General features: G+C 39.0%; 1 protein-coding gene across 5 annotated transcripts in view; it reads right to left on the bottom strand.

The window, feature by feature from the left end:
• TRMT9B (tRNA methyltransferase 9B (putative)) overlaps positions 1-18,690 on the bottom strand; it is a 115,929-nt gene that overhangs the window by 54,252 nt on the left and 42,987 nt on the right. Inside the window, exon 1 of one of the 5 annotated variants that reach the window (XM_066185788.1) lies at positions 17,078-17,477. The exons of the other annotated variants lie outside the window; for them this stretch is intronic. The gene's annotated coding sequence lies outside the window, so the exon portion shown is untranslated. Of the gene's footprint in view, positions 1-17,077; positions 17,478-18,690 lie in introns of those variants that run through there. 5 annotated transcript variants of the gene reach the window in all.

Genomic DNA, 18,690 nt, shown 5'->3' with positions numbered 1-18,690 from the left:
CACTAGTCACGGCAAGTACACACAGTACATCAGCTCCTTGTCCAAGTGCTCCCAAAGTAATCTTCTCAGGACATGGGAGGGCATGCTGACAGCCCAGCACTCAACACAAGAGTGCTTCCTCAGCAGCCACAGCTCCCATGGCAAAGGTGTCATCCAAGAGCACACACATGCTTTTCCAGAGTGCACGTTACCCTCTTTCACTGCAGCTCTGAGCACTATCTCAGGGTGCTGTTCTTCCACCATAGAAGATATGGGGATATCACTGTGCCAAGACATTAAAAGAACCCTTGACTCCTCCCTGCCATAAAGGCCAACTGGTCTCTCTCACTTAGGTCTCACGCCCTAAAAAAAGTAAAAAATGAACAAAGAAGAAAAAAGCAAAGCAGCAGAAAGAGAAAACGAGGAGAGCAGTCAATGTGCTGAAAGTTATGGCTGCTTTTCAGAGGGATCATGAGAGGTTAGAGAAGGGGTGTGGCAGGATATCATGGAGCTCAACAAAGACAAATGGAAAGTTCTTCACCTGCAGAGGAGTATCTCACAGAGTTGTAAACAAGTGGGCCTTGGGTACGTGTCAGGGAGCTGAGAATTACCAAGCTGAGCCAGGCCTCTATGAGCCAAGAAAGGCTTCAGTGTAATGCTGCAAATCATCACAGCCAAGTACAAGGAACTGCTAAGTCAAGATTGGCTTGGATGTAACTTCACTAACCCTGCACAAACTTACTTGGCACTGTGGCAACACAAGGATTAACCAAACAGCTGGTCACAAATGGAAGACCTCGGTATAGGAAACGCTGAACTAAAATAAAGTAATTTAACATTTCTGATTAAAGGTCATTAGTAAAATACGGGAAAATATTGCAATAACAGTGCCATTAAGACCTCTATGGTATGACGACAGAGAAACGGTTTCATGGAATTGTCACTGCTGGAAAACAGCTGCAGGGTGAGGACACGGTGACCAACAATGACCAGTTGTCTTTATATTGAACTGACTCAACAGAAGCAATGAATAATCTCTCTGAGAGAGTACAGAAGTACATACTGAGAAGTACAGAAGGTCCTAGGTCACAGCACCTTGAAGGTATAAAAAGACAACTTACAATACCAAGGTAGGATCAGCAGAAGAGGACCAGTGTTGAAGATCCCCGTATCTAAGAACTGACAGTTACACTGACGAACAGCCACCTAGGGCCTCTCAGCATATCAGGTGCCAGGAGTATAGGCCCAGAATGCCAAGAGCATGGTATTGAGGACTTACTGGAGTGGGACAATTCAGGAATTTGCTGCCATAACCATAACACTATGCTGCTCATGGTTCAAAGACTAATAATGCTGCTAATGTCTATTATAGCTATCCACTGTCATTTTCATGTTTATTCCATAAATAGTTATGCTTATTCAATGTCACCACCAAAGTTATCTCGCAGTTCTCTCCTTTATTCTCCCTTAAGTACTGTATAGTTAAATATTGCTAAGACATAACCACATCTTCTACTGCCATGTTGAGTTCTCATGCTGATACATTACAGTCTACATAAGCTGTTAAAAACCATCACAAATATAGCACACAGGCACAGTTTCTTTCCTTGCTGGATGTCACTGCTGCATGTTCCTGTTCTTTCCCAGTACTAAAGAAGCATGCAGTGGGTGAGAGAGTCTGGGCATTACTGCATGTAATGATGTTTTTGGCTCTGCTGTGCAGACCATTGATAAGTGCTAGAAGATTTGGCCATTCTAGATGGAGTCAACTATGAGGCAGATCATCATGACCATGCATATATGGGCCCTGAAAGGCACATTAATGACTAGATACACTTGAAGGAACACCAGGTGAGTGCTCTCACCTGGAAAAACTAGAGATGTTCACACAATACCTCTGGAGAGCTGGGAAACTGGGCCTTAAAAGCTCTGAAAAGGCTATAGCCCTACAGAGCAGGGCAGCTGCACATCTCACTTACCAGAAATAAATTCTATTCCAATAAGTTTCCATCAAAGGAAATAATAATGAAAATTATTTTGCTAAAAAGAAGTTCTATTCTCATATTGTTACTGTTTCATGAATGTCAGTCTTCCTTTGTTTTCATGGACCTCCTTGTCCAGCATTTCCATTTTAGTTAATTCCTATTCATTATACTGCCAGTTATCTCAGACATCTGCATTTCTCCACATTCTGTGCAGTGTGTGCCAATGCTGATGAAAAGGAAGCATGTGTGGAGGAAGAAGCAAACGAATCATTAAATGTCTGGGACTGCTAACGAGACTAACAAAAAGCAGAGCTTATGTACGCAGCTTAGCGGAGTACACTTCTCTAAAACTTTGGATCCAACCTTTGCTAAGACCAATTAGAGGTAATTGTCACCCAATGACTCTTTTGTAATCCAGATACTGAACGGCACAGAGTTCAGGGGAGTTATTTCCAAAGTGCAGGGATCCCAATCATTCAGAATGCTGCCACACTGGTCTAACTGGCTGTGGTGGTTTGACCCTGGCTGGATGCCAGGTGCCCACCAAAACTGCTCTGTCTACTCCATCCTCAGCTGTACAGGGGAGGGAAAGTATATCAAATGCTTGTGCCTTGACACAAGGACAGGTAGAGACCCCTCATCAGTTATCACTACGGATCAGAAACCCTCCACTTGGGGAAATTACTTGAATTTATTACTCATCAAAATCAGAGATGCATAATGAAAGGTAAAACAAAAGCTGAAAAAAACTCCTTCACCTGACCTTCCACTCCTTACTGGGCTAAACTTTACTCCCAGTTCTCTACCTCCTCCCTCTCAGCTACACAGGGAGATGGGAAATGGGGGTTATGGTCAGTTCATCACATGTTTCTGACACTGCTTTGTCCTCTGAGTGAGGAGTCCTGCCCCTGTTCAAGTGTGGGGTCCCTCCTGTGGGGGGCAGTCCTCCATGAGCTTCTCCAGTGTGAGTCCTACCCATAGGCTTCAGTTCTTCACAAACTGCTCCAGTGTGGGCCCCTTTCCAGAGGGTACAGTACTTCAAGAAGGTGAGGGCTCCTCCACAGACTGTGGGTGAATCTCTGCACCCCTGTGGCCCTCCATGAGCTGCAGGGGCACAGCTGCCTCACCATGGCCTTCACCACAGCCTGCAGGGGGATCACAGCTCTGGCACCTGGAGCAGATCCCTCTCCTCCTTCTTCACTGATCTTGGTGTCTGCAGGACTCAGCTCACATATTCTCACTCCTCTCTTCTCTGGCCACAATTATTTCTCTGCAATATATTTTTTTCCCCTTCTTAAATATGTTATCCCAGGGGCATTACTGCCATCACTGGTGGGCTCAGCGTTGGCCAGTGGTGGATCCATCCTGGAGCCCACCGGCATTGGCTCTGTCAGACACAGGGAAGTGTCCCGCAGTTTCTCACAAAAGCCACCCCTGTAGCCCTGCCCTGCCATCAAAACCTGGCCATGCAAACCCAATACACTGGCCCTTTTGGATCATCTCTGAAAAGAAATAGGACAAACAGCAGAAATGTGTTTTAAGGTCTAAGCTGACTGACACAAGAGAGTTAAGACATGAAAAATGGGAAAATTTTATGGGAATTCTGCCTGTGGATCTATCATTCCTTGGGTCATTTCACTGGATTTTACATGAGCCTTAATGACCATTTTGTTATTTCATTTTTCATGTGAAATACAATCTTCTCTGAAAATGACTGGTACTTCTATTTGTACTGGACTGACAGAAACTCTGTATTCTGCACTGGAAAAGATTCTGCTCATTTCTGAGAAAGTCTTATTAAACTGATAGACAGTAACAGTCGCCAACAGCTCACACCTCAAAGCTCACATCTCAAAGCCTTACTATTTCATGGAGTCTTTCTATTTCATAAATATGGAATAGCTGCCTGTTTCTAGATTTGATTAAAGAAACTTACATGGGTCTCAGGAAGACGGAATGTTAATACAAAACAACCAGGAATTTTTCTTTGGAAAAATCGTCCCATACCAGCATAAGTGATTTGCATCATTTCAAAGAAATTCTGCTTCAGAAATTAAAGGAATTATTTACATTTTCATTCTGGGTTAAATTTTAAAACATTCGAGGTTTATCTCACCTTACAATAGCAAAATTTTGCAATGTTTCCATAACACATACATTTACATTTTCCATAATACAGAAAATTAAATTCTACCCAGCACCACAAATAAACTTCATTTAATTCTTGTTCTCCTTTTTTGCCTTTTTTTTTTCCTGTTTTGTAAGTCTTGGTGGACTACCAGTTACAGAAAGAGGGAATTGAGGATGAGATATAATAACAAGCAGATTCTTTCCAGCTTTTTCATTTGAATAACTCAAATAGCTAGTAATTCCTCATTTAGAGATAATTTTCAAAGATGCAACTGTAGCATAAAAAAGATGGGCAGTACTGTAGCATCCAGGCAATAACATGAACTCAAGAAGTACAAATTAAGTTCCATTTCTATTGCAGACTTCATTGTGACTGCCTGCATTTCTCAGTACCTAATGTATAACACACACCACAACACTGGGATGAAGAAAATATATTATGGTAGGAAACTCAGGGAAAAGAAGCCATATAGAAGCTGATGGCTGTGTGGCATATACCTATCATTAACATCTTTAAAAGCTTCTTTTTCAGATTATATTTAGTATTTGTTTATTATTGTGCTTTGAGCACAATAATAATGCGCTACCTTAACAATTGTTACTAAACTTTACTACATAAAAAAAATATTATCTGCATACAGGCAGTAATAAACTGTGGATCCATACAAGCCTGAATAATTGACATAATATAAAAACAAAGTTTGTGATATTTAAACTGTAGAATGATAAAACACAAATTTCCAACGAAGTAACAAAATTAGTTTCCATTCATCTAAAATAAGATAATATTAGTCCTTCTTTTCTGACCAAATTCATTTTTGTGAACTGGCACGAACAGAACTGTGCAGCTCCTAGAACAATGAAACCTGGCAAATTCAGCTCTACTTCCTCCTTCTGTTTATCCAATCCCTTGTTCAGAGTCCCTGAGCCCTGAAAAGGTGTGGATTGATTATGGTATCCTGTGTCTAAGGGAAAAACACATCATCCTCAGGCCCCAAACCCTGGGTGCATTTGGATTCTGTCATAAAAGCTACCTCTCATTTCCACAAATTAGGATTCCTGACACCAGAAATATATTACAAAAATACATATAAATTTACAAGAATTTTATTCAAGATAATGCTATAGAAGTATGAAAGGGGACTCCTGTCATTGAATGCAGATGACAAGTATAAATGATCATTTGAAAAGGTGGTTTCTGGGTAAGTAGTTCTGTAGTTGTTTGAAGGAACAGTTAACAGTTGAGGTAACTGGTCTATCCTGTGGCTTGCAGGAACACCAGTGAATACATACCACCACAAGCATTTAGGTTCATTTAAACAGCATATATGAATAAATATGTAAAGGGAATGAGCTGACCTGAAAAAAATAATGCATTATTCATGCAGCTAACAACACTTACTCATACCTAGTATAAACTGAAACCTAAAAGTGCAAATCTAGGACACCGAGATTTTCAATCAATGTTGAGTTATATTTAAATTCAATCTAAGCCAAAAATTCTGGGTTCATTTCATGTTTTCAATTCAGCACAGAAGCATTTCACACTTTCTCTCACTGGCTACATTTTGGGAAACATAAATTATGAACATAGCAGTTTTTGCAAGTGAATGGTAATAATTGCTAGGTGAGCAATTTCACTTGAGATGCAGTGGACATGAAATTAAGTGAAATGCATTGCGCTAGTGATTAGTTTAATTCCATCTGACAGCTCCTGAAGAAAAATATTTAAATCACAAAAATATTGAAAAATGAGCAAGTTTTACAAGTGAGAAAAAAGAAGTTTGATTTTGCAATTCTATTTTCTTCGATGAACCACTCATGTAACACCATTTCTTACATGCCCCCTTTACTCAAAACTGTGAAGAAAATCATCTTCAGAATATGATACCTGGGTTTTTTTGCAATCCATGTTGTTCTAATCTCTGCAATTCTTTTTTTCAAAATATGGAAATCATGCTGAACTCCTACACTAAGCCACTGAAAAAGCTAATTGGCATTTGCCAAGTGGAAAAATCTTTTCTGTTTTGCATAATCAGGCCTCTGTAATGACACTTTCCCCAAAGATATCTAAAAACTTCATCCCCTGACTTTGCTTAGTCTTAATTACCTAAGGAACCTATGGCTATACCAGCCTATTACCTATGGCTGGGGGAAAAATAAAGAGAACAGACATAGCTACTGTCCTGAAAGAAGAGTCTAATTCAGTGGGAGAATCTGGATCCACAAATAGTAAAGTCATAGTAATTTCACCTCACTAAGCCTACTTCCTTCTAACCCTGCTAGATTTTTCTTGAAGGCAGAAGTGAGCTAATACAAGCCTTAAGACAGCACAGCTCAGTTACAGTTGGAGCTTACTGGCACAAGGACAAATTAATTTGCACTGAATGCTAACAGTTCAGCCACTTCCTCTCCTCTCACAAGCCTGAGAAACAACAGGACCATGCAAATAAGAAATATGAAACAGCAATTCTTTTTCTTCCTCTGAATGCAGCACAGTTTGCAGTCAACCTCACAGGCCTTTGCTTTCTAGCATTCCTGCCAGGGTATGCATGCACAGCACAGCAAAGCAGAGACACCCAGTGAGTTTAAAAGCAGCACTTAGGCATAACATTGTACCTGGACTAACTGGTTGCTGTCACACAAACTAATGCTACTCCTGTAAGAAAAGGGAGAATATGAACCCACTGTGAGGTTTTTCCACATGGTTTGCTTTTTCCACTGAGCAAGTCAATTAAATTTTATATAATTGCCATCAGGAAAATGAACTTGATGATGAAAAATCCTCAGACAGATACAAAATAACTATTATCAGACTGGAAATTCTTTTTCTTTTGAGGTTTTCCAGCCCTTAGAGAGAGGAAAGCAGCTGCAGCTGAGAAATTACTTTAATTTACTTCTACACAGTCCTTCAGAGGACTGAAGAAGAACTCTGAAAGAGCACAAATGAGACCAGTTCTCCTTAGGCTGGAAAGGATAAGTCCTCTGCTCCAGAGGGCTTTGCACAGTTTGACTCCCAAGAAGAGTGCTAGGCAAAAGGTTTTGGTCAGATAACATGTTACAGTTTCAGAAGAGTGAAGAGAAATCTGTCAAGAGCCAGAATTAAACACCTTATAATGGATTAGTCACTCACAGTGTGAGCGATGTAACAGGCAACTTTGAATTTCTGTTGTACAGAAATCTACTATACCACTGAGACCCATTTCAGATCTGAAAGGATGTGGTGAAAACATCATGCCACGTTTTGCTTTTTAAACAACAAATTCAGCCTGGCCAAAGTCTATTTGCAAGAGCAAATAGAATACTAGCTGATCCAACATCTAAGGCTTTACAGCTTCCTCGCGTCCAAAGAGAAGCACATACTGTGGTAATATGATTACAGAATTTCCAGCAGCTAGCACAGCCTTCAGACAGGCATATTATTGGCAGCAGCTGCTCAAACAAGTACTCGCCTCACTGTGTTCACAATATCCCAGCAATTGAAGGAGTGAGAAATTATGTCAATGAAATCAGCCTCCTCTGAAAGCTTACAGAGTGTGCTTCCATAGCAATCCAACTACTTGATGAACAATTACAGTTGCCAATTTGACAAACTCTTTTCAAGGTTATTTAAACCTATCATGGTTATTTCATCACTGGAAAGAAAGATTTTAATAGTCTGGATATAACCAAGTTAGCACCAAAGCCACTAACCTTCCCAAGTACTAGGCATTTCACCAATTTACCATCCAACATAAAACAGGAGAAGACTGCAACTGTAAAAGGTTAAGATAAGGCTTCTGTGACAATCTGACACAATTTCACTATGCATATACATATAAATCCACTGTACCTACAGTCCAACAAAGTAGAAGAGAACAAGGACTACCAAAGCAGAGGCTTAGCATTTCCTCTCAGGGATTTTTCTCTAAGGCCATTACTCTTCCTTTTGCTTGATTGGATACCTTTAACATCTCCCTGCCTTAGAAAACATTTCTCTTGGTGGCTAGCTGTGCTAGCACGTAAAGGATTACAATCTAAAGCATCTCATGATTATACAGATAATTTACACAATAAAACTTAAATGTACCCCAATGAACAGAATTTCCAGTAATTGACCAGAGTCAAGTTCTTAAGAAAACAGATGGATTGCCACAGATTTTCAAAACAAATAGCTCTATGAAAATACTCATTATAAAGACACAGATCATGTGAAATCATGAAAGTTGGTGAAATCTGGATACAGTACATTTGTTTGCTATTACATCAGCTAAGTCTAATTTTAAACACTTGATTTCTGGTCTGTGCTTCATACATCCCAGCAGAAGAGGGAAAATATTAAATCAATATTTGTGCTTATTGTGGCATAGGTGTCCAAGACAGCCATATGGTAGAAAAACAAATACATGAAAACTCTCATATTCTTGTATGTTTCCATATTGATATTTTGTAATCACGATGCATGTATAATTATATAGTTTCTCAATCTTGATTTCCAATTCCACCCATGTAAGTATAATGACATACACCAGTATAATTTGAAATCCTGATCTCAGTTTTGATCCAGCTTCCTTACTAAAATGACTTTAGAGCAGAAAAAAAGCTGTTTATCAGGGATTTTAAAATACCATTATCTTCTGAGATCTATATAAGGTGCCAATACAGTGCTGATACAGTTTCAAGCCATCATAGACATTCTTTAATATCATCTGAAGATCTGGACCTTACATCAGTTGTGGAAGTCCAGTAGATCTAAACTTATGCTTCTTCATTGTTCATGGCTCTTACATGTGCCAGCTGCTATGATTCTATCGGACCAGCACAAGAAGGTTTCATGCAAAACATTCCCATATGCCACTCCTCAGTCAGCTCACCCCTACACTGGTGCAAGAATAATGACCACAACAGAAAAAAACACAGCGATTTCCTTTAGAGTTTTGGTGGCCAGAAAGCTCCATAGATAGAGGTGTCAGATCATTTGGAAACCTCAAGACAGTCCTGAAGGTATTTTTGACGTAAAAATGGAATTTCAAACTATGATGGGATGAAAAATCTGAAAGTAAAGTGGAAAAAACATTTAGAAATCCCTCCCCCTTTCCTCTTTTTTCAAGTGTCCCAGATAGGTAATTGGATTAGCTCAGTCAAAATTTTAAACTGAAAATTTTATCAGATCTTCTTAGTCTCCACCATTTCTAATTCTAATCAAAACAAAAATATTGTTCAAAAAGCAATATTGCAAAGAAACTAAAAATTAAAGAGGTCGAGAAAACAACCCAGCAAAACCATCCTTTTTCAGAAAAAGCCTTTGGTTCTTATGAATTAATATTATCTGATGATAAGGCATTTGCCACAGAAGTCTATTTGATGGGAAAATTCTATAACACTGTTTTGCCATTTCAGATGAAAACCTGGAATGATGAGAATGCAAACAGAAAACCTTCTAAGATACCATGGGAATCCATTTCTTTTTTACTGCCAGGTGATGATATCCTAGACGTTGGGTTTTACTTAGATATTTATATCTAAAATCTTGTGTTTATCCAGAAGAAGAACTAGCTGCCAGTGTTGTATGCTGGCTAGATACACTGAGTGCATTTTCAACAGTCTTCTGCTTCAGCAAATTACTTTATTAAATTTTCTGGCAGGAGTTCATTCTGTATGAAAAATGGATGTATTTGATGCACTTCCAAATTGTTAAGTGACGTGTTCTTTTTGATTCTTTAAAAGATTTCAAAGGCCAAAGACAGAGTATGGAACTTCAGGTCAAAAAACTAGCAGATTTTTCACTAGGATGTCTTTGCTGAATAAAACACTTTACCATAGGTTATTTCACAGCCTGAACACATCATTGTTTTGTCAGATAAAGACATAGGGTTGGCCTTTATGGCCTGGAGAAAAGGAAAATCTATGATTCCTCTGTTGGCAACATACAACAGTTAATGAATCCTCAGTACACTGGCATTTTTTCATCAAATACTGTGCAAGTATTTTCAAAGTAAAATCACATTGGCTGTATTTCACTCAGAGTCTCTTTGGGGGCTCTTGTTCCTCTTTCAGTGTAACAGCAATAAAAAGATCAGTGGAGACATGCTGATGAAATAATGTAAAAATGCCCAAAAGACAAGCCTGTACTTCACTAGACTGAGGTGTGTTATTTTCTCATAATATTGGCAAAGAAAAATTGTAACTTGAAATACTAGTTGCAAGTTTTGCGATTTACATTTAATTTAATCAGAATTTGAATGCATGTAAAGAGGAATCTCCTAACTCATTCTGACATTGTCTATAATAAGGAAACTGCACAGTAGCAGCTTTAACAATCTTTGTCAATGTAATTATCTAAGCTGAAGCTGAAAGGCCAACCTTGAAAATTGTGTGCAGGCTAATCAGGTAAATAGGTCAGAACAAAAGATTTTAACTGCATAATTTTCAGTTACTCATATAATCATAGAATCATTTAGGATGGAAAAGACCTCTAAGTTCACGGAGTTAATCATGTTTATTCATGAGTTAATCATGTTTACTCTTGTACAGTACATGGACATGTAAAATAACTACAGCCTAATACAGGATTCTGAGCTGTCAAAGAACATGTTTTGCCATGGTTTCTCCGGTATGGGTAGTAGATGGAAAAGCAATGACGAAAGCAATGTTTGGTATATCTATTATTGACAATTGGGGAAAAGAGGTTATTAACAAAGAGAAGTTTCCAAATGCATACAGATGATTGAGTGAAGACTAGATTGACGACAAAGATGTAAAAACTGCAACACACATACAGAAAATAATTTTGGGAACTCAAAGTGACAGCTTCCTTCTCTGGATTTTTGAAAACAAGAACTAGTAATTAGTCTGACATCTAATCAGTTACAAAGTTCTTCTAGAAATAGAACTGATCAGCACTTCAAATTTCCACTTCACAGGAAACAAAAGCGTTTCAAAATCTGACCTCATTTCAATTCAGAATAAATGCAAGTACTCTCAATATTTCCATTGAAATACAATTAAAAATGCTGTGTTAAAGCTGCTTTTTTTCCATGCTTGTAATTATGATTTTTATCTTATTCTATTACAGGTACAAGCTATATCTATGTTATTGGATGTTGTCAACACACAGCCTTATTTGTATTATCAAGTTGTCATATCACGACATACAAAATAGTCTGGTATTCTGTTTTTATATTATTTTTATTTAATTTCTTTTAAAAGCAAAAGAAGTTGCCAGATTTTTTTTATAATGAAATCCGTTATTTTTCAATCAGGGCTGCCTAGCATTTTAAGAACTGTGGCTTGGTATGGGTTTTGGGCCTTCCAGAGATCAAATTTATCATTCCCTGGAGGGGGACAGGTTCAGCAGTAGTTTGACAAACTAGATGCTCAGCATAACTGTATGAAAATTTTACAGACCTGAGACAAATTCATCCTTCAGCTCATACAGTTCACAGGCCAGCAGTTCAGTAACTTTGCTATAAACTGGATTGGTTTTTATTTGTGCTGCAATGAGACAATGTGGTACTTTGATAAAGAATGTATTGTTTTCCTTTCAGTGCCTAGCAGCATAATGAAGAAAACAAGCTTTTGATCTTTCTGAATATTCCCTAGACTCATTTTACTCTGAATATCCTTGTCTTCATAAAAATATTTGTTACTTTGTCAAATTCTCTTTATGAATCATTCCTTGCACTTTCAGATAAAGAAAAGGCTAGAGATATTTCTCACAGATTAAATATATGCATAATGGATAATCAGAGGCAGAGGTGTACAGAGACTTAATTTATGTTACCAATGATGCAAGCTCTCAGCTCTTCCCAGGATTCATACTGCACACATCTGAGCTCTGCTTAGGCTCTCATTTGGAACAAAATGACTAGTTCCTCTAAAACTGCTAAGGACTGCCTGACCATCCAAGACCCACTCTGGCAGTCTCACTTGGACAGAGGCTACTTCACAGCTACACATCCCACACTCACAAAGTCAGACCAGGTTTCCACATCAGTCTCAGACCTCTGGATCCTTTCATTATTTTAATCATGGTGCAACAACAGAATCACAGCTCGAGCTGGTGCCTCCAAGAAGGAACCCTGAGCAAAGGAAGCCCTGGGTTTTTGTACCCTCACAGTCAAAGTGCAGGGAAGTCTGGGGTCTTCCAGCTGAGTCCTCAGCTCCTGCCGTGTCTCTGATTGTCCTGTCCCCTGGCTGGCACCACAGGTCCCTGTGCCCTTTGTTGTGCAAAGGTTGTTTCCAGTTCATGTCCTCTTGTCTGGGGCTCTCACCACCCAGAGCTGAACCCAGAGCTGGCAGCTGCTCACAGAGCTACTGGCACTGAGTGTATTCCTCAACAAAACCAAGCTTAGGTGAAGGCCGGAGGTAATTTTTACCGAGGACTTCAACCTAAATTTCCTATGGACAAAATATCACTAGCACTGGCTCTTTCCTCCTTACAGAGTCCCCCAACACCATTTCAATAGACCCATTCTCAGTAGAAGAGTACTCTCAAACACGTTTAGAACACCCTTGACCGTGATGGGTGGCCCCTGTCTGGTTGTCAGGTGCCCACCAAAGCTGATGTGTCTCTGCTATGACAACAAGTTTGTGTCAGGATAAGTGCAGGGAGAGATCACTCAGCAATTACTGTGACAGGCAAAATAGACTGAACTTGGGAAAATTAGTTTAATTCATCCAATCAAATCAGAGCAGGGTAATGAGAGGGAAAACCAAGTCTTAAAATATCTTCTCCCCTCCTCCTCCCTTCTTCCTTGGCTCAATTTCACTCCTGAATTCTCTACCTCTACCTGCCAGGAGCACAAGGAGATGGGGAATGGTGGCTGCAGCCAGTTCATCACACATTGTCTCTGCCACTCCTTTCAGGGGCAGGATTCCCCACATTCTTGTCCTGCTCCAGTGCAGGAACCATCCCACTGCAGACAGTTTTCTGTGAACTTCTCCAGCAGATGTCCTTCCCACAGGCTGCAGGGGAATCTCTGCTCCAGTGCCTGGGGCAGAGACCCTGGTGCCTGCAGGGCTGTTTCATCAAATATTCTGACCCTTTTTTTGCCCGGGTGCAATTACATAGGCGTTTTTCACCCTTTCTTAAAAGTGTTATTCCAGAGGCACTACCACTGTCGCTGCTGGGCTCAGCCTCGGCCAGCAGTGGGTCCAGCTTGGAGCCTGCAGCCATTGCCTCTCTCAGACACATGGGAAGCTTCTGGCAGCATCTCAAAGAAGGCATCCCTGTAGGCCCCCCACTACCACAACCTGGCCAAACAAACCCAATATATTCACAAAGGAAGCTCCATGTTTGCAGTACATAATCCTGCTAATGTCTTATAGAAATGTCACTTGCAGCCCTGAGACAACCCTTACCTGACTGCAGTTATTTTCAGCAGAAAAAGCACACCTCAAAATTTCTGTCCTCAGAGGGACCAGATGCATTCAGTGAATATTCTATATAGATGAGACAGTCCCGTCTCATGGAAATCACCATTAACAACATACGCCACAACTTGGAAGGCCATGGGGCTTCTTCCAGTGATATTAACCTTCACTCACCTGTGATAATGTTATCTATTCAAAACCTGAGTTTTCCTCCTCTGCTATGAAGAGTTGGATTTTATGGGTACAGTTGAAATGAGAGATGCTCTGTTATGGAATATCAAGAGTGAACTGTAGCTACTAGAAGGCTGCAGTCCCCGCTGGAAAATAGGGCATTGTTTACAAAGGGCAATGGCAATTCTACCATTAACAGACAGGAGTGAGTCTTGGATAGAAAAGTATGGGTAGGTTGTGTTAAACATCATTAAAATAATGGGGTTTTTTCTGGATATTGTTTCAATGAGAGGGAGGTAAAAAATATGAACAAAACTCCAGAAAGGTAACATCAAAATGCAGCTATAAGAGCATTAAGACCTCAATTTCAAGCTAAGAGCAATCCTGCTTTGTTTCTGCTGCCCTCAGCTGCTCATTCCTCTCTGCATCTTTGTTATATACACTGGTTTTGTTATGTAGCCTGGTTTTAAAAACACAATTTGAGAGGACAGGCAATTGTACACAGGTGCAAGAAGTTTTGAAAGGACTTTCCAACCAATCACCCTGTAATACTGTGATCTCACAGGATTACCATATGAAATTACTTTTATTTATTTTAAGTTTTGACTGGAATTATTGAAATCCTAAGAAATTAATTAATCTTCTCGCGATTAAAAAAGAATTGTGTTTTGGTTCTTTGGGGTATTTTTAATTATTTGTCAATAAATGGGGAAACTGCCTCTAAGATACAAAATTTCATGCTTTTTCTGACAGAGACAACCTGCATGGACCAAAATTTTGCTTCAAAATACGGTAACAGCTGATACTGCTTCATGCATAAGCCTTTCATTTTCTTGCTTTTGCACACCAGCCTGTAATACAGGAATTTTGTCTCACAGCATAGTTTAATGAATTAGAACCTATGCCTAAATGGACTATAAGAGCTCTTTAAGAGATGACCTTTAACATTTCGTGAGTGCAAAAGCAGTTCTGCATCATCTTTAACAAGTTGTTTGCTAATTACAATTTTCAGCACATTCTGTAAAAAAACTTCACACTGGGCATAAACAGTAAAGCTGTACATTAAAAAATACAAAATCTTTTTTTATGGGTAATTTCAAATAGAATATGAGGAGCAACTTCTGTTTTTTTCTATTTATGTCCAAATTATGTATATATATATATGCTTCTCAGCTGGTTCAGTTCTATGTAAGTGTGCAAAAAATAGAAGCCTAGTGCAGACATTTGAACTGAAGCTATATTTGCAATACCAGAACTGTAAAAATTATATGACTCTATTCCAACTACAACACAGCCATTATTCACAGCCACAGCATATTCATTCACTTTAAATGAATATTCACTTGGCTGTGAGCAGCCAAGTGCCTAACCAGGAGAAGATAAATTAAATATAGAAGGTCATTTTCTCTTATGGTGTCCCTTGGCACAGCTTTCTGAAAGGACTACATAAATATAGTAATATTTTTATTCCCAACAACGCTGGCATTAATAGGCCTTTGTAAAAATACCTTACAAAAAACTTCATGGAAATCAACAATTAGGTGTATCAGAAAATGTGTTCAGCTACAAAAGGGATAGCTCCTGTTATTATCACAGACTGATTTTAATCGAAACAGGAAATAATCATGTACCAATAACATGAGTGTTCCTGCCACAAGAGTCTCTATTTTAGTGGAAGACCAATACAATCTACAATAAACAAATGTTTTTGCTTTATCACATTCTATTTCCCATTGGATATATTCAATTTGTTGACTGGGTTAAACTCACTGTGCTCTGATCCAACACATAATTCCAAATAACCTTCAAGATAGAGAGCTACCTACTGCCAAATTAGTTTAAGGACAACACAAATAGTGGGTAAACAAATCAACGTAATGACTGATAAAATCTCATCTTTAATATGCAGAACGACAGACTGTCCTAGGAATGTTTTTGTAGTGGTCCTAAACTAGCAAGGAAAACCTTCTTCTCTGAAAGAGCACATGACTATTCACATTAATTTTAATCAATGTTTAAAAGTTGCTATTGATGTTTCTTGTTTTTATGATTCTGAAGGAAAATGATCAGGACATTGCATTTCCTTTGAATATGCACATAAAGACGAGCCACTCACAGTAATTTTTGCATCCTAAAAATGGCCTGCAGAATTGAATTTTTTCAGACATTGAAGCTCTGAAACACAGGCCGGATCTCAAAGCAATTCAAGTGCCAAAAGACCAAGTCGAATTATTTTCAGATCATTATTAAACTCCCAAAGCATTTACAATATTTCTGCCTTTTGATTGCTAACACAGAGTTTCAACCTGTGAAAGTTCTAATGTTATATCATCATTCCTGAAAAACAGTGTAAGTGCATGAGCAATGCAATGTGCTTAGAAAGGCTGTCTCCTGTCTGCAGGCACAGAACTAATTCAAATACTTATCCCACGAGACTTACAAGACGTGACGAACACCACAGAGTGTCCCAAGTAGATAGCAGATTCTGAAAGAGAACAAATGTTTCTGATAGGGAGCAAATTCCTGTGAAGAGCTGCGAGGTTCCTTTGCCAAAATTTAGCCTTGAACTAGAACATCATATTGTTAAAAACAAAAAAAAATCCCATGTAAGGCATATATAGGAAATAAATAGGATCATATACAGGGAATAGAAATGTCCTTTTGCCTCCAGTTATCACATAATCAACCAGCCAGCTACTGAAGTTACCATTATCACAGTTCTGCTCAACACTAGTATTTGTTTCATCACTCTCTTAAACAGACCTTTGATATTATCATAAATTTAAAAACAGAAGAGCGGCATGAGAGTAGCATAATGGGGATTTTAGCCTGCATACATAGGGTAAAATCCCCATTATAAAAGGGAATTTTTTTATTACAAAGCTTTAGCAAATAGACCAATCAAGTACACCACTATTAGAGCAGAATAAAAAGTCAAGGTGACAGTGCATAGCTGAGAGGGGGGTAGGGTGTGTACCTGGATCAGCCACTAGTAAAATAATTTGTAACGCTACAGTTTCAGACTGACAAACACAAAGCAAGCAAACAAACAACACAGATGGGTTACTGAAAGGAAAAAGAGAAAACAAATCAGAAAAAAACAGGATTATAAAGTGACAAAACTATCAGACAGACTCAAGTAAAAGTAACTCTTTTGAGTCTAGAATTATTGACTTAGTGCCTATACTGAGGTATATAATTAACAAGATATTAAGAGACTATCACAGAAACGGACATTGAACTGCTCTTTGTCTGAGGGAGATGATGCCTCTGCTCTTGAGAAGCCTGTTCGAGGCACAGAAACTCAAGACAGGGCAGTCCTGGTTTCTGCTGCAGACCCAGAGCTTCTTCCTTCAGCACCACACCGTGGGAAAAGGCAACACTGCACCTTTCCACCGGCAACGTAACAGCCTGCGACTGCTCGCCTGCATTTCTTTCACTTGTTTACATCTTCTTACTTCTTCGTGAAGAGCTTCTTCCACGGCTTTTTAAACAACAACAAAAAAGATTACATTTCTCCAAAATATATTGATTCAAAACACACTCGTTAACAATTCTGCCTCCCAAATACAGCCTCTGTTACCTGCACCACGTGAATCAGGAGACCCACCCCAGAAACACACCCAAACATACAGGGGGCACCTTAACTATCCTTTTCCTCTCCACTGGCACATCACCCCACGTGTGAGGGTCAGGAGACTGCCAAGCCCTCCTGTACCCCTTCCTATCACCTCTCTTCACCAGTCAGACCTAGACATGCTGTAAAACTGTGTAAGAAGTCTCACAGTTGTCAGTAGCACTCAGTGTGGGTGCAAAAGAAAAAGTCTTTTAACCTGAGACGTAACAGGCTACCACATCCAGAATCTGATCTATTTATTTTGGAGAGTAATAAATCAACTCCCACCCCAATTCCACCTTGAAGTCTCCTACTCATACGCTAAGAAAAAATTTACCTCCCCCTCTCTATGTCATACCTGAAAGGATGCCAGAGACATCATGTCAGCAGAAATGGAAAATGGTACTCTCATTAAATGAGGAATTCAATTATTTGTCCAGTATCCTTCACCTCAGCTTTAGTTAGCTTCCAGAAATAGAAATAAAGAAGAGTAACCCCAGTCTTACAGTAAGCTCCTTCAAAAAAAAAATAAAATATATATATATATATACACTGACTCATATTAAAAGAGAGTAACGGAGTCCTAGATGCTTGTAACATAATCCATGTCTGGGATGGAGGATACAACTGCATGATTTGAAACAGACACTGAGACTAGAAACTGAGAAAGCTAAAACATTTAATGCAATAAAGGAGAAGATAGTTTAAGGTTGCTTATCAAGACCTGGCAGTTAATCATTATGGTATCTAATAACTCACATCTGTGTAATCTCTGTCCTAGCTTAGCAAACCTTTCCTTAAAAAAGTAGTACCTTAAAATGGGTTCGCTAAAAAGCAGTAGAGTCACAAAGCTCACACACATGCTGAGGTTAAATGGATGGGCATCTTTTATTAAACCACAGACATCCTAAAAATCATTTTAAAGGGCAATTAGGGCCCAAAATGTTCATAAGTGACATTGCGCTGCAATGAGGCCAGTGCCCAGCAAAATCAAACTCAATCTACAAATAATGGGAGATCCTGGCAGAATGCTCGATAGTGATTTTGCAATACTTTCACTGGAAAGGTTCAAAACATGTTGACCTTCAAAACATCCTTTCAATCTTATGTGTTTGCTCTGGAGCTTAGAGAGATTGAGCCATCTGGGTAAATTAGAGGGAAGAGGTCTCTGTTACAGCTGAGATAACCCTCTCAGGTCTCATTTGAATTGTTTTGCTCTAGGGTGGATTTCTTGTTACTGTCTAAACAGGTATTAACTGGGAGTCTCTTTATACAGACAAGTGCTATTTTATATTTAAACATTACTAAAGGGACATTTTTCACTAAGGAGCTTTTTGCAAATGAAATATCACTCCCCCTAATATATACTATCCTCACAATTACAGTCAGGAGAACAACAAAAGGAACAAAACTATTAAAAAACTAAACAGAAAATATGAATGAAAAAACTTATTA

The sequence above is a fragment of the Chamaea fasciata genome, unplaced genomic scaffold (genome assembly GCF_029207755.1).
Source record: "Chamaea fasciata isolate MVZ Bird 193981 ecotype frontalis unplaced genomic scaffold, bChaFas1.0.hap1 SCAF_6, whole genome shotgun sequence".
Taxonomy (NCBI): domain Eukaryota; kingdom Metazoa; phylum Chordata; class Aves; order Passeriformes; family Sylviidae; genus Chamaea; species Chamaea fasciata.
Note: the sequence above shows the minus strand (reverse complement) of the source record. Positions and strands in the feature narration are given on the sequence as shown.